The sequence below is a fragment of the Thermobia domestica genome, chromosome 7, assembly GCF_964235325.1.
Source record: "Thermobia domestica chromosome 7, izTheDome1.hap1.1, whole genome shotgun sequence".
NCBI lineage: Eukaryota > Metazoa > Arthropoda > Insecta > Zygentoma > Lepismatidae > Thermobia > Thermobia domestica.
The window spans coordinates 263,883,311-263,897,283 of record NC_137460.1 but is presented as its reverse complement, the minus strand read 5'-3'; the positions used below and the strand labels follow the sequence as shown (position 1 = coordinate 263,897,283).

The 13,973-nt window shown below is 35.0% G+C and overlaps 1 protein-coding gene across 1 annotated transcript in view; it reads left to right on the top strand.

Annotated features, from left to right (window-relative positions):
• Nucleotides 1–6,712: 6,712 nt before the first annotated feature.
• LOC145690880 (uncharacterized) overlaps nucleotides 6,713–13,973 on the top strand; it is an 87,502-nt gene continuing 80,241 nt past the window's right edge. The window contains exon 1 of the transcript XR_014132294.1: nucleotides 6,713–6,841. The gene's annotated coding sequence lies outside the window, so the exon portion shown is untranslated. The remainder of the gene's footprint in view (nucleotides 6,842–13,973) is intronic.

Here is a 13,973-nt window from a genome sequence, read left to right as displayed (position 1 = left end):
GGACTCTGCATAAGGCCCTGTATATCTTTTATGAGCATTTAATTAAAAGAGAATGTCGAGTCTTCGGTGGCTCAGTGGTAGAGCGTTCATCTCTGGTGCTTGGGGTCCCGGGTTCGTTCCCAGCCCCCGCCAAGTGAACTTTGTGGTGGACAAACACCGTGTGCGTGGGTTTTCTCGGGGTTCTCCCGTTTTGTCCCACTCTTCATTCCACCATATCATTCATCATGACCGTCTCCTTTAGCCTAACCGGCATAACCGTGGGACGTAAAACTCAAATGTTTCATTTCATTTTTTCAAAAAGAAAATGTAATTCTTACTATCATGCAGAAAGAACTTTGGCATTCGGATCCTGTTCAATGGAATGTTGTATCACTTTGTATACAAAACCTGCTGCAATTTGTAACGTAATGATGTTCGCCAAATTATGAATAAAATACAGGTAAGAATGGGTAATTACTTTAATATAGATCAGTGTATCATCTCAATTTGTTTTTGCTCACGTTTGGTATTATTATCATTTATAAATTTCTTGTAATTTTCTAGTTATTTTGTTCATCTTTTATCGATTGTTGTGTTATTTGTTATCATTATCATCGTTAAGGAGGAAAACATGTTTTTGTTTCAACTTCATTGGGAGATCGTAGTGACGGAAAACGGAGTGAGGATCCGACTTTGGATGTGTGTTTAATTTTTGGATAAGTTCTGTAATGATTGTCGTCGCTGCTTCTCAAAGAATAAAGTCAGTTGGGAATCCTTTTTGATGCTGCTATTAATAGGAAATGCACCATCTTTTAGGGTTTCTTGCTGTACTTTGTTGTTTTCGTCATCGTTGGAGGCAGAGATCTTCGATATCACAGCGAGATGTTTTTTTATTTATTTATTATTATTATTATTTTTTGTAAGATTCAATAATTTTATATGGATTACAGATTGTTTTCTTATGCTTAGGGGGCCACTGTAGCTCAGTGGTAGAGCGCACAGATGTGGTATTAAGACATATAAATGTACAGTGATTTGATATTTTTTTAAATGTACAGGTCTATTTATATTTGCTGCTGTAATATTTATGATCATATTTCATTTTACTTCTGATATTTATTTTTCGTTATGTAATATTTGTTGACATATTATTTGATTGTTAATTTCGTTACTGTTGATATGTTTGATGTATTTCCAAATTATATGTTTGTTATTATTAATACTGGGTGAAAATAATGTGATAGACAGGTGTTTTGTGTTTAATTATATTCATAAAGCATCGATTATCAAAAACAATTGGAGACTAGTGGTGTTCGGATAACCAATCGTTTACGAAAAAACTTGTATCAGTGTCATAGAAGAAAGAGGGAACAAAAAAACACAACTTTACATGAAGTAGTTTAGTAAAGGGAGTTGAAACTTTGTGTGCTTCAGAGCTGACACTTTTCTCTTTATTTTTTCCTCGCTAAATCTCATACGTGTTTTAAAGACAGCATCATATTCTTCTTGTTTCTAACAACTTCATAGCCGTCTCAAGGCAGTGAATTTGGCGACTGAAAAAGGATTGTTAAAATTCGAATAACAAGAAAAAATATTCGAATAAATTTGAAGGCACTACACTGGAATGCTTTCAGTTAGCCGTTGTTTTGGGTGATCGATGCTCTACTGTATTTATTGTCACTCATTTATATATATATATATTTCATTGCTTTTAAAATATACAGCTTGGAATTTGAGAGACAATTTTTGTAATTTTAAAGTCTTAATTTTGTCGTTTACGTTCCATGGCAAATAGTAATTTGTTTTGATAACGTATACCACTGAAATTTAAAGAATTGTACATGTACATCTAGTAAAGCAGAGAATGTTGTTATGCTTAATACTACTCTTGGCATCCAAAACAGTCTATAACTAGCTGGGATTTGAAGCATGCAAAATTCTGCATCATGTTCAGTGGAATATTGAATTGCTCATCAGGCGAAAGCTGCTGCAGTTATTGGGAAGGTTATGGTGACGGAACACAGAGTTTGGATTCGGCCTGTGTGCAAAGTAGGATGAGTGCTGGTTTCAACAAGTTGAGAGATTGTCGCCACTGCTTCTCGAAGAACACTAAGCCAGTTGGAAATCCTTTCAGATGATGCTATTATTAAAACATGCACCATCTCCTAGGATCTTTTGCTGTGCTTTGTTACTGTCATCGATTTTGAGGCAAGAACTTTTGAAATGAGAAAGAGAGATGTTTATTTACCAGTGCAAAGTTTACGAAACTTCAGTTAAAATCCATTGTTCGCAATGTTTCTTTACTGCCTCCATATTGATATATAAATTACAAATTATTTTATTATGCTGATGGGCACTGTAGCTCAACAGCATAGCGCTCAGAGCTGATACTAAGACATGCATACATGTTGAACAACTTGGTATTTTGTAAAATGTATTTGTCCATTTATATTTGTTGCTATAATACTCATGACTGTATTATATCATTTTATTTTTGATAGATATGTTATTGGTAATGTTTTTGTTATTTAACATTTAATTTTTTGTTATTTAACATTTATTGCTATATTATTAGTCTTCCAAACTATGCTATGTATAAAGTCGCAAGTCTTATAGAATGTCTTTGTTCGTTCGTCCGTCTATCGACAGATATCAAAGAAAAATTGGAGGATGGTTTCAACATTAATCATAGATTGAAAACTGTAAAAGACAGCGAGAAGCGGTTTATGCCAACGATTCAACATCTCAATGTAACATGATTATCAACAATACTCTACCAAAACCAGAAGTAGTTCAAATTTACTATTACTTCCGATAGAACAAAAACGTTAACGGATATGGAGATGCTGGTTTGTACAATAGATTCAGCTTCTCACGAATAGTGTCTGTCTCCTTCATTAACCAACTATTAAACTGGAAGTGGTTCTAATTAACCATTTCCGGTTTCAACATTCATCGCAAGAGAAAAAGTATAGTAGAAAGTGAAAAACGGTGCTCTGCAATTGAGTCAGGGCCTCCAAGACAATGTATCATCACAACCCGGAACACTACTAAAACCGGAAGTTGAAATTTACTATTAGGTCCGGTTTCAATACTGATTTACACAGAGCAAAAACGGTAAGAAATGGATATGTAGATTTTTTCAATTGTTTCAGCTTACCAGGAAAGGGTTCAATCTTTTCTGTTAACTTTCGGTTCAAAGTGGAAGTGTTTCAGATTTATAATTTCCGATTTCAACATTCGTCGCCATTGAACAAAAACAGTAAGGTATAGCGAGTAATGGCTTTTTGGTATGGATTCCGGTTCTGAGGAACAGGTTGTATTTTAAATCTTATTACTCTAATGCATCCATCAGTTATAGCGTTACTACTTCAAATTTGAGTATTCTTATTACTTCATTCTTATCATGCCAGAACAGCAATTCTCAATCGTTAAACTACAAGCGACCAGTGGATCAAAAGCTCTCGTATCAATATGTACCCTTAGCTTTAACTTTTTGGATGACACTAGCATGTGAACATGACATTTCAGATATAGCATTATAGCATTAAATACTATTTAATGGTAATCTTTATATCCATGTTGTGTGTGAATACGCTTGGCATCAAACAAAAGCAATGTGCTTGTTCAACGTTAAAGATGGATAGTGTTCTAGTAAATACGAGTAGTTACACTTAGAATACGTTCATTACTATTCAAAATATATTTCAATATGATATCCACTGACTGAAATTACTTATATTCCCACTCCTCGTCTTTTACGAAAAGTGTTTGACATCGTATTTTACCTATAAATTCTGTTTTTGGTAAAGCCGTCCGCTCGAGTGAACCCATTATGAGCGTCTGAATATTATTTTCAATTGAAATAAATGTCTGACATTACTGTACTTAGTGGAAAACAATTAAGTTACATTATGGAAATAGAGGCAATTAACGGTGCTGGCGTAGTTTTGGCGCACCACGTTTTGGAAGATTTACAGGTAAAGATATTTTGCATGAAAAGACATGTTTAGAAGTAACATATTTCTGCGCGACAGAATTAAATACAAAGGGGTTAAGTTCCAAAGTTGGTCGTCAGTTCCTAGCAAAATTTTGAAAATTTATAGGAATGAAATGTATAATTTGCTCGTCTGTGTCCTCGTTAATATACAAAGAGAGCGAAGGTTGTATTTATATATAAAAGTGGTTCTAAACATGGAACAATTTGGGAATCGAAGGGAACTATTTGGCGCAAGGTTACTGTATGGTAGGATTGTGAGAAAGTAATAAGGATTTGCCTTATACACATGGGTGCAGGTTTACAGACACGTTCCCCTGGATGTCAATTTAGAGTTTCTGAAACAATGCAGTGATAATCAGAAAAATGTATTAACAGTATGCTGAAGTAATCGCTTAATATACCTAAGAATAAATTGCAGAAAGTAAGATAACTAAATAACTGCAAAGAAACGAGAAGAAAGTTATACATTTCAATGTAACGGCAAGTAACATAACCAACATGGCTCCTAACCCGCCTCCACTCGCTATCGCTCGCTCGGCATAATTGGTAATTAAGCTTTGGTCAAGTAAATTAAACTGAAAAACTGGCGATTTTTAAATTTTCGTTATCTTTATTACCCTTTTGGCCAAAAACTAGAGAGCGATGACCAACTTCGGAATAAATGCAATACAAAATAGATGTATTTAAGGTTTACAAGTATAGGGTTATTAGTGGAAAAATCATTACAAGTGCTTTACGACGGATAACTAAGTGTATAGGAAAGACGACTCTATTAGATTGTATCTTCCATTGGTGGTATATTTCTGTAAATTATCTTTACAAGTGGAGCGTTACCAGATGAAACCATGACAAGTGCTATTGAAACTCGTATCACTGCGAAAAACCTCTTATTTTGACTACACTCGTTTATGCGCATACCCATCATCACTAATGCGCCTGATCCCTTCGGACGCACCTCTGTGCAAGTGCACAAGCTTGGTCCTGCTCTACCTCGGTTAGGTAGCAATCGTGCTTTTTACGGGAAACTTCGCACAAATTAGCTTGTTTTTCTTTGCACTGTAGTTCTTATGCTACACATCCGGAAGCCAATTTATACGCAAATCAAAACAATTCTTCCTACTGGTGCGCCAGAAATAAACCAGTAAACAATTAATTACCTATCTTACTTTCTTTCATTCCTTCCACCTTATCTGGTAAATTAACTACGCTTTAACTACTAAACCGACTGCATTCCAATAGCAAACATTGTCGCTAACATTGACTTCTACATATTCCCTGCATAATTCTATCCATCTCACAAATATTTACAAACATTTCGGTTCAGAATTCGTGTTTCATATATTTACATTTTTACAAGCTACGCATGCGCACGTCCAGTTTTACGTAGTTGCCACATTTATTTTTCTCATCTGATGTATTCGGGTTATATTAGTTAATCGTACCCAAATCAACTTTTTTGCAGTACTCAAAGTAGACTCTGAATACCAAAAAGTTCACTTTCCTTAGTAGACTGCTAGTATGTTACTAACTAGTAGGTTAATAACAATCGATTAATGAATTGTCTCTGAATACCGTCCTAAGCTATCAACCCTAATTTATATTTGGAAGTGGCTGGATCCACACCCAAAGAGAAGAAAGAGACAAGAAGCTATCAAGGTGTGGATAGTATTTCGTATATGACGTCATTATAACTTAAGCCAATGAAATTTGTTGTATGATAGAGATAAGTTTCGGCATGCTTTCAGCCAGTGATGCCAATTGAAGGGAAATTTCCCTTGGCGCAGGGAAATTTAGAGTAAATTTTGGAGAAAAGAGAAAAAGGGAAATTGCTTGTAATCTCTCAATATTGCAGGGAAATTTGAACCTCTCTTCAGTCATTTATAGATTGAATGGGCCTTATGCAGAGTCGTTTTGTAACGTGATTAGTGCCATATTAAAGAGTTCGACTAACATATGTTTCCTGCAGTAGTCAGACCTTTAGAATGACGCTAATAATGCGTATGTGTATGTGTATGTGTGTGTGTGTAAGTTTACAAATTTTCTGGTGACTGTGCGCACAGAATTATAAATTCTTAAGAATTCCGCATCTCTAAACTTTGATTTAGTTTGTATTGTGCTTACGAACATTCCTCGTGTACAGCCAAAGACAGTAGCAGCTAGAGTTTTCTTTGTAACTGTTCGTATTCGTTTCAGTAAATATGGGAATGCTGTTCTTAAGTAAGTACATACCAAACATATATTTAATATTTTCTATGTATCTTAGGTTACATTAATATTAAAATCTATAATGATATCTAGGATAAAAATTAAATTTACATTATTTATTTTATATTTTTGATGATTTATTTAGGTTGTCCGTCCTGATCGAGGTATTTATAGGGTTTTTCCTCAGTCACATCAGGCAAATGCAGAGATTGCACCTTTAACATAGGTCCTGACCTACACCTTTCCATATCCTTTTCCCTCCTCCATCGCGACGCCTTAGATACCTAAACAATAAATCAAGTTCAAATTCTGTATAAGCTCAAAGGAAGGCTGTCAGGTATCTGCTTGTATGTGGTTATAATGTTGGGGTGAGAAGGTGGAAGCGAAAACGATTAAAAATACGTTTACTAAAAACAGTACTTGAACAGTTTGTATGAAGGGAAATTTTGTCCGGAAAAGGGAAATTCTAAAGCTTGTGAAGGGAAAACGGCTCTGAAGGAATTGGCATCACTGCTTTCAGCGGAAAATTTATAATTGAACGCCATTGTTTATTGTCTGTATTGGGTGTGAATTTAATTTTCAGTTCTTTTCTCGAAAAATTATTTGTCGAGACTAAGTGAAGCATGTTCCAAACCACGCTGTATAGTTTATGTTCAGGTGTAGTTCTAATTTTGATAGTTATAATTTTTTCTAAACATTTTTTGAAATTATTTATGTAACTGGATCTACCAAGAAATGTGACTAGGGCTCTTAGAAACTTACTATTGTGTAGTGTGTAAAAGTTAATATGCATGTCTTAGAAAAGTAGTTACTTATTAACATGAATTGCCTGTTATTGTTTTTAAGAATAAAATCGTTTAAGAATTAAACATTCGGTATGTTTTTGGAACTGGGGGATCTTTTCTGTATTATTTTTTGCTTGGGTAGGTTAGTTTAGGTCAGGTTAGAATAGGATATTTGGGGCATTACTCGAGCAGACGGTTCTAGCAAATTTTCACACGTTTATTGCAGCCACGAACCAACTAAAAAGCACGAATGCTACCTAATCGAGTCTAACCTCAAACCCCGAGCAGAGCGAGGGTGTTTGTCCGTAGGGAGCAGGCGCGTCAGCGACGGGTAGGGTTCATACTCTTAAACGAGGATAGTGGAGAAATACATAAATTATCCGCAGTAATTTTTACGTGGTGATTTTATCAGAATTCCTACTTTCTTCCTATATTTTCTGTGTTTTTGATGGTTTAGGCTAGGCTAGGTTCGATTAGGTTATGTTATGTTAGTAATTACACTTACGTAACATCAACTAATTTCTCCTGTAAACATGGTGATTTTACCCGATTTTGGCCCCCTAGTTCCAAAATTATCCCAAACATTCGTGTCTAGGACACGCTCACAAGTTTATAGATAGCATTAGAAAGAATTGTTGAAAATCTAACAAAAAATATTTAAACAATTCAATACAAAACATTGTGCATGGTAACATGATATGCAATCGGCATTACTTGAGCAGACTGTTCTGTCAATTTACATTTTAAGGTTTGCTTAGATTAGGACGAAAACTGTTTCGGCATTTGTGCTGTATCGCGAGACCATATAACATTCGAAAATGTTACAATTTTGGTAATTTCTGTTCGCATTAGGTTAGGTTAGTTTATGTTATGTTAGTGTAGGGGTCCAGAATAATTTTCCAGAAAATGATAGAATTTTGCTGATTTCCACTAATATTAGGTTAATTCAGGTTACCTTACATTAGTTTAGGTTATGTTATGTTACATCTAAGTACTTGTATCATTCATTTCTCCTGTGTTTTTTGCGTGCTTCTGGACCACTTCTGCGAAACATACTCGAAAATAAATACCAAAATGTACTACATTTGGTTCCGTTGGTTAGATTATATTACATTACGTTACATTAGCCTAGGTTAGGTTCAATTACCTTCTAAAATAGATGCGTGGGAACGTTTATGATTTGTAATAGAAAATTACTATTTGCAATTAAATACGGGGCCTTGTTTAGCGATGAAAGGGCCAGCTTTTCACCTACTTTTTTGCGATAATCTACTCAGATTCGGTCGTTTTATGGTTCCATACGATAAATTAGGTTAAGTTACCAATATGTAATTCACATAGTATTGCCGAGCGAGCGTTAGTGAGTCAAGGCGTGTTAGCACGTTGTGTTCTGTCTTCGTTACGAAGAGTTCACTTTCTTTTCCCACATAAGTCACTATAAAGTTCAAGTTCGGTAAACTAGAAGTAATTAGTTAAAATTTTCATAACACTTTACTCAAACATTGATTGCCAGTTTTTGCCCCATCTCTAAACTGTTAACAAATATGGCGTTTGGATGTATGACAAAAACTGAGGTGCAAAACACAAACCATCTTGTGCTAGATAACCACTAAAAAGCGCGAATGCTATCTAACCGAGCAGTCAGTCCAGGGCGAAGCTGGTGGTCCCGCACGGGGGTGCGTCCGAATAGAGTAGGAGCATTAACGATGGTGGTTATGCGAATGAGCGAGAGTAGTGAAAACAGATGGTTTTTGCAATAATATTTGTTATGGTTTATACAATATGAGTTTTTAATTATTGGAACAGATTAAGGATAGTCCGTCATAAAAATTACGGTAGTTGTATGGATAAAATGAATGAATACATATGACAAAGGATTGTATAGGATACTAAATTCCACTAACGCAGGAAGTTTTCAGAATGTAGGAAACCAGTATTTCATGTTTACAAGTGTGAAACAATTACAACTAGGATTAAAATGATTGCGTGGATATCAAAGACGACTGTGTAACAAACTAATACCATCTGTGAAGTATTTATGTAACGATGTAGGAACCTTAGAGCTCCCTCGTGACTAAGCGGTTAGCGTACGCGCTTTTGGTGTGGGAGACCCGAGTTCGATTTCCGCGCGAGCTCATGTGGTTTGGAGTACACGTTAAATTGCAGGTCCACGTCTCATATAGCCTCGCTGCTCAAAGGGACGCTCAATCGATTCTAATCGATGTAGGAAACTTGTAGAGCTACTAGTGTGAAACCAGTACAGGTACTCTAGCCTATGAGATTCTAGGCGATATCAAGTGTTTTTTGCGCTGCCTTTGATTATGTGCATTTCCCGTCGTTGGCGCGCCTGCTTCCTGCAGATGCAGTTTTTCGTTACCCCGCAGGCCACCTAGCAGAAGTTAGCGTGTGCTGTTTCCGCGATCGCTTTTGTCGCATACTTTCAAACGCGTGTTTATGCCTATAAGGGAAAATTGTCGTAAAGTGAATTTTCACCCATAAATGCAAATCCTACCTAAGAAACAGTTTTTAAGACACTATAGTGAATTTCATAATACTATAGTGAAATAATTGAATATAGTAAGATATTAGGTACTAGGATAGCGCATAGTCATTTCTAGGGCACATTAGTTTGTACGCATATTGTGTTTAGTGTTTATACACGGAAATGAACTTTTTAATTTTACGTCGCATGTTTATGCCCTTTAGGCTAAAGGAGACGTATAATTAGAAAACATTGTATGGAATGGCAATATGGGAGTAACCGAAATAACCCGGAGAAAACCCACGGACACGGTGCTGTCCACCACATCGAAATAGATTTGGCGCACCAGAGCTATACCGCCAATCCACCATGCCTTCCTCGTTATGTACTACGTATTAAATATTACCTACCGGTATGAGTTTTACAAATTCTGCTAATCTTAAACTTAGTGCCCGTCGATATAGTTATCATATATAGTATTATACCGTATATTTCTTGCAGCTACATTTACTGTTCCTTGCAAAAGTGTGAAAGGACACTAGATTTGGTGTGCCCTCTCATTCTAAATAGTTAACACTTTTGTATGTTTAGCATACAGGGTTTGCTGGTTTAATCCAGCTGTTTTTTTCAAAAAATCCAACTGGTTTAAACCAAAAAACAAAAAATGTTCGTAAAAGTGTAAGTGTTTGTAAAATCTTGATGAACACACATTTGTTGGTTATCACGTTTCACTCCCGTATATTATTCGTATTTTATTCAGACCTAAATTCCCCATTCATTACTCAAAAAGATTATACTACAAAAGCAACTTTTTTTTTACAAGTTTATAAATGTTTATTTTGTGATTTTTTTGTAGTTGTTATTATTGTTTTGTAATTGCAATCGGAGAAAAATTCTAAATATTGTTTCGTTTCAATGTTTACTATGGATAAAATACATCGAAAATGCCGTACTTTTTGTGTGTGGGGGAGGGGGGTCATACAGACCCCACAAGAGGCATTTAGTGAAATAAGTATCTTTGGTATCTATCTATGTATAAATGAGTTTGAGCCAAAGTGGACTCAAATAATTCGTATCTTTATTCACTTTTCTTATTGATATGCAGATTAAGTCGGTGTATTTCTTTAATTTGGACCAATAAAAGTCGTTGTTAACTAACTTGAACTAAATTAGTTCTTCTGTACTCCGTAGTACTTTGAAATTGTTCATATGTAATTCTGTGTAATGGTTTCACTTGTGCAACTGTTTATCTTTTTGCCCTTCTGAAATGACTCTTGATAGTTATATTAAGAAGCATGTATTTTTTTAAATGAGGATTCCTTCGTGAGTGAGTCGGCAGACGTATCGCATTTGTGGCCAATCAGTCCTGGTTCTGAGTTCAAATGGAGGACAATTTCTCTCGGATGTAACTCGAGAAGCGGTTTTTATTCCGCTTTAAGCTTATGTGACCCCTTCCAGCATAACCCGGTTGTTGCATAATAACATCAAGGCGAAACAAACTTATTTCTGTCCATATATGATATGAATATATAGAGCAAATCATTTAAACCATAAAAACCTGGTTTAAACAAAAATAAGTTTTTTTTGTTTTTTTTTTTTAAATAAAAAGCATGGTTTTTGCCAACCCTGTTAGCATACCATGTTTTAAATTTTTGTATTCCACCTCTTGCAAACCAAGTTCATGAACAGTATGGCCTATTGTAGTGCGAATAACGACGGAGGTTTGAAATCAGTGCACTAGGTGGGTACGCAGACCATCATGCAGGATAAATCCTTACAATATAGGCCATTTCTACCAACTTTTTCAGCTCGAGGAGAGTAGAATTACTGGACCATACCACCAGTTTTGGCTATTTTGCTTTTATTTAAAACTGTTCTTGGTATTGATACTCTACATTGATTTGTTTTAAAATGTACCGCCCACGATAATAATCTGAGGCTAAGGAAGACGCTAATCATGATCACAAACGAAATAGTGCTATGATGAAAGTAGGAGAAACCCGACAAAACTTACCCACACGGTGTTTGACTACCACTAAGCCCACTTGACGCGAGCTGGGTTCAAACCAAGCATCCACGCACGAGAAGTGAGCACTCTGATATACATTGATTAACTTGCTCTGGTTCGTTTGCATGTGCAAGGATATATAATCACTTACGGAATAGTAACGACAGTCCATAATCATAACTCTTTTTACGAATTCAGTAATCTGTTTCAGATGTAGTTCAACTATGAACGGCCTTATCTTGTATCCCGAATGTTTCGAGACTTTCTATGTTTGAGTTGTTTACTATATATCGTAAAGCATCGATCAACAATTATTTCATTCTACTTTACTTTCTAATTATTTGCATATACTGTTCTACTTTGTACGCTCGGTCGTTCCAAAGGAACTCTTATTATGCACGTGTTACTAAACAATTCATCCGTATCTCACGGAATAGGTATTTTAACTACACGAAGCTAAATTAAGTCAATACCTATAGGTGAATTGTAGGAAATCTGTATAAGTCCTTGCACGGAAACTTAAGTTTTGCTATAATTTAGCTCCAACCCAAAAGTATAGACACTAGCTCCAACCCAAAAGTATAGAGACCACAGTGACTTAGTGGTAGAGCCCTCACCTACGGTGCGTGGGGCTCTGGTATATTATAAATTATAAAAACGAAATTACGAGTAGATCTAGATGTAAGGAACACTTGAGTTGCTTATATTAATACTATTTTAATCATGAAATCGTAGTAATGTAATAAAGTGAAAATCTCAACTAATGGCTTATCAGTATTAAGTGGGTACGCTAGCTTGTTTCATGCCATCATAGGCAGCTATATAATCGAAATATAGTTAGGAAATTGTAATTTTGTATAATGTCAGTCGTAAATGTTAACTATGAAACTGTGTTTGTAAAGCGACAATGAAACACTCAATTGAAATGATATATCCACGTCCGACAATCAACTAAAAAAGCAGTAATTGCTTCCAGTTATTTTAAAAAATCTGTGCTTTGGCATTTCAAACGTTTATTTGGTAACACTAAACCATCGTAGAGACTTTGCATACGTATATGCTTCAATATCTCCTGCACTTTTGTAACCCTTATATATAAACATTCATGTGTGTAATGTCCGATCCCGTCCACTTTTCACTCATGAGTAGTTGATAGGATAGTTCGTCTGTTTACCTGGTGCACTTATTTTGATTTCCTTGAATGTGATTTTTTCCCCTACAATTAGTACTGAGTGTATAATTTTATTTATTTATTGTTATAAAATGCACATATGAAGTACGCTGTTTTTGGCGCCCTGCACAACAGTACTCGTTCAAAGTAAGAAGAACCGACTATGACCGTAAACTTAAAATGTTCTCATATACATGCAAGGATTACTTTTATTATGAGTGGAGAATCTATCCTGGAAATTCCATTAACCAACGAATGACAAAATGCTTTGCTCTTGTTTCATTATTCTTGTGTTCTTATAATGGATATATTTCTATATATATACATGACCTTCATACATGTAGATTCAGTTCCGTGGGGAATGATTGATTATTTGGTTAAATTAAAATCTAGCACAAAACAGTAATTTACTAAAAGAATGTATTGATGAAGACCTCAAGACTTTACATTGTGTAAGAGAAGAATTTTATATATCTGTAAGTAGATTGGACATATTTTTCGATAATGTAAAATTCTAATTTCACTATGTGAGTTTATGCGGGTCAGATGTTCGTAATGCACGATCTTACACATTCATCTCGTATATTTGGAAAACGTATATGAGACGAGATGCAAACACAAGAATGCGTACATAATAATTTCAAAAAGGAATTTTCTAACCAGAGTGACCATAAGATGAAGTTCATATGAATACTTGTAAAACAAATTTTAAGTTATGCTCAATCCATATAACAAATCTGGTAACTGCTGTTATGAGTGAAAAACTCTTTTTCTTTCCTGGTTCATTTTTGAGCCTTTGCTTGACCTCTTGGCATCTGTAAAAAATTGTGTACCAAAGTTCTGTTTTTCTTCACTGAGTTGAATAATAATATAACGATTCTCCACTACTTCTAGAAATAAATAAATATGTATCAGATATATCATAAAGACTAGCAGTTCGTACAAGAGGTATATCATATGAATTAAAAGATATATTCAGGAAGTAGTTAATATTTTGAAACTTATAGGGAGGATCGTTCGAAAAAAAGTTGTAGTTAAACTATACTCCTACATCCATATATACATATGAGAATTAAAAGAACTATCAGTACTATCTCCTAGTTGTCAATTTGAAGTGATAGCAAATAGTCAGCTCCATCTGACCAAATTTCAAGCAACCCCTAATAATGATTTATAATTTAACTATAAAATCTTACCTTGTGCAACTACTTCCATTCCTGTTTAAGTCGTTATCCTCACAATATTTCGCTCTTTTCTGGAATCATTCCTGAATCTCAGACGTAATGTTAGCAGGAATCTACTTTTTGATAACATTGTTATATCACTTCATAAGCTGTAAATAG